This window comes from Lycium ferocissimum, chromosome 2 (assembly GCF_029784015.1).
Source record: "Lycium ferocissimum isolate CSIRO_LF1 chromosome 2, AGI_CSIRO_Lferr_CH_V1, whole genome shotgun sequence".
Taxonomy (NCBI): Eukaryota; Viridiplantae; Streptophyta; class Magnoliopsida; order Solanales; family Solanaceae; genus Lycium; species Lycium ferocissimum.
In genome coordinates this window covers 4583242-4586463 of record NC_081343.1, presented here as the reverse complement: position 1 = coordinate 4586463, position 3222 = coordinate 4583242, and positions in this window count along the sequence as shown.

Sequence of the window (3222 nt, the reverse complement as noted above, 5' to 3'; positions counted from 1 at the left end):
ATATAGCCTGTAATCTCTTAAGAACTTTTTTTCTGGCACGCTTTGATCTCGTCAGGAATCAGCCCGGTCACCAAATAATTCGCTATGCCAGCATACCATGGTGCCACATCACATGATACTGCAAGAAGCCTTTCATCTGGGAATGTATCATTAATTTCGAGTTCCCTCTCCGGTCTGCCAGCTTCCTCAAGCCTTGATAAATGATCAACAACTTGGTTCTCTGCCCCCTTATGATCTTTTACCTCAAAGTCGAATTCTTGTAACAAGAGAACCCAACTAATCAATAGCGGCTTAGCATCTTTCTTCGCCATTAAGTATCGTAGTGTTGCATGATCAGTGTACACCACCACCTGAGAGCCCAACAGATAGGCATGAACTTCTCAAACGCATACATAATGGCAAGCAGTTCTTGTTCAGTCACTGTATAGTTCATCTGAGCACCACTCAATGTTTTGTTTGCATAGTAGATTGAGTGCATGATCTTGTTGTGATGCTGACCAAGCACCACTCCAATTGCGAATCCACTAGCATCACACAGCTCAAGCGATAGTGACTAATCTGGTGAAATAATAATAGGAGCAGAAGTAAGTTGCTCCTTCAACTCATCAAATGCCTTGCGAAACTTCTCATTGAACTCAAACTTAGCCTCTTTTTCAAGAAGCTTGCACATGGGATTTTCTATCTTCGAGAAATCTTTTATAAAGCGCCGATAGAACCTGGAGTGCCCCACGAAACTTCAAACTCCTTTAACTGAGATGGGTGGAGGAAGCTTTGAAATCACATCAATTTTGGCTTGATTTACCTCGATTCCCTTTCAGAGATCTTGTGGCTAAGAACAATTCGTTCCTTCATAATAAAGTGACACTTCTCCCAATTAAGAACTTGATTGGTGTCCTCACACCTCTTCAGCACTAGACCCAGATGGTCAAGGCAATCATCGAATGAATCTCTAACAATAGAAAAGTCATCCATGAAAACCTCCAAAAAGTACTCTACCATATCTGAAAAGATTAACATCATGCAACGCTAGAAAGTGTCAGGTGCATTGCAAAGACTGAATGGCATCCGACTGAACGTAAAGATCCCATAAAGACACGTAAAGGTAGTCTTCTCCTAATCTTCCAATGCAATATTAATCTGATTATAGCTAGAGTACCCATCCAAGAAGTAATAATAAGACCGCCCTACTAGCTGATCAAGCATCTATTCAATAAAAGGCATAGGGAAGTGGTTCTTACATGTCACAGAGTTCAGCTTTTGATAATCCATACACACTCGCCACCCTGTAACAATTCTTGTCGGAATCAGCTTATTCTTCGTATTGGGCACCATTGTGATGCCACCCTTCTTCGGAACACATTGAACTGGGCTAACCCATTTGCTACCAGCAATCGGGTAAACCACTCCAACATCTAATCACTTAATAATTTCTTTCTTAACCACCTCTTGCATAGGTGGATTCAATCTCCTTTGATGTTCGACACTCGGTGTGCTCTCCTTCTCGAGTTGAATTTTATGCTCATAAGTACCAGAAGGAATACCCCGAATGTCTGCAATGGTCCACCATACCGATATTCTTTTAGAATTTCCAGCAACCTCTTCGTCTGCTCATCAGTCAGTAAAGTAGAAACAATGACCTGCAATATATTATCCGAATCGAGGAACTCATACCTCAGATGTGCAGGGAGCTGCTTGAGCTCAAGTTTTGGTGGCTCAACAATCGACGGTTTTGCTGGAGGTTTTTTTCGATTCTCAAGATCGAGAGACAACTGTTTTGGCTGATAAGAATAATATCCCAATCCTTCGAGCGAATTAACAGTCTCTACATATCCCTCCATATCATCTGCATCAAAATTGACTAGTATAGCCGCCAATGTCTCCCCAAGGCACTTTTCTTCCATCTTGAATTCAACGGCCTCGTCTATCACATCTATAGCATCAATAACCGAAATGCTTTCGTATGTAGTCGGTAGTTTCATTCCTTTCTTTGGCCTGAGAGGTCACCTCTTCATCATTAATACGAAATTTGGTCTCGTTCTTCTCTGAATCCATTAGAGCCCTTCGTGGAAAGGAAAGGCCCAAACTCATCCCAGTGGGACTTCATATGGGTAAAATGTCACGTTAATACTCATTTAACACATTCATACTTAACCCGGATTTATGGAGTATTACATGAATATTCATTGACGAAGGGTACAAAAATGGCTCTGTTTACCCTTGTGTTTTTATGAAAATCAGATTCTTTGATATTGTTGTGTGAGTTGATGACTCGAATATTATTGAAACTCTTGAAAGGTTTCCATACAGTAGATTATCTACTGAAAGAAGTTGAAATGAGAAAATTACACTGGTCTTGATTACATATTTTCGTGCAATTGATACTTTTATATATCTTGCTATAACTATGAGCATAATATAGTTTCTCTTACATAGAGATATTGAAATAAGATCAATTGCATACTGCAAGTGAGAGCCCTGATATGAATATGTTTTCTAACAAATATGGTCAAGTTTTTTTAATATACAGGGCATTCATTTGATCGACAGAAATGTTCGATCCCTATAGATTATTTATTCCCATGAAGATTATTGTCATATCATATTGTTCTACATAACAGTCAAATAACAAATATAATAGCAGCTTATATAGCAAGTTTGAAATGTACTTGACATGACTTCAACAATATATAACGATAATTCAACTCTATCAAAAGAATGGAGATGCAGATGATCAACCAGTTCGTCAAATGGTAATTTGACAGATCTGATCACAAAAGTGCTGCCAACAAATAATAAGCTAGAATACAAGATCAAAGTACATCATCTTCAATAATATGTGATGATTCAATTAGAAAAGTAAAATACACGATGTACTCTTTTTCCCTCAACCAAGATTTTGTCCATATGGATTTATTGGTAAGGTTTCACCGAGACAGCTAGAAATGTGTATAACCAAATATTTGTACTTTTTTTTTTTTTCCTTCATGAGAATTTTATCTAACATGATTTTTTCCTAGTAAGGTTTAGCGAGCCACAATATCTATTAAAGAACATCTAGGGGGACTGTTATAAATAGGATGCATTATGGATATCCATTTAAATACTCAACAATTTCTTGAAGAAGATGGCAATCAAACAGTCAACTTGCAAGTAGCTCATGCAGGCAACTTGCAAGCAGCTTTATGCAAAGCCTTATTTAGCTTCCTAAGGCTTGCAAGTAGC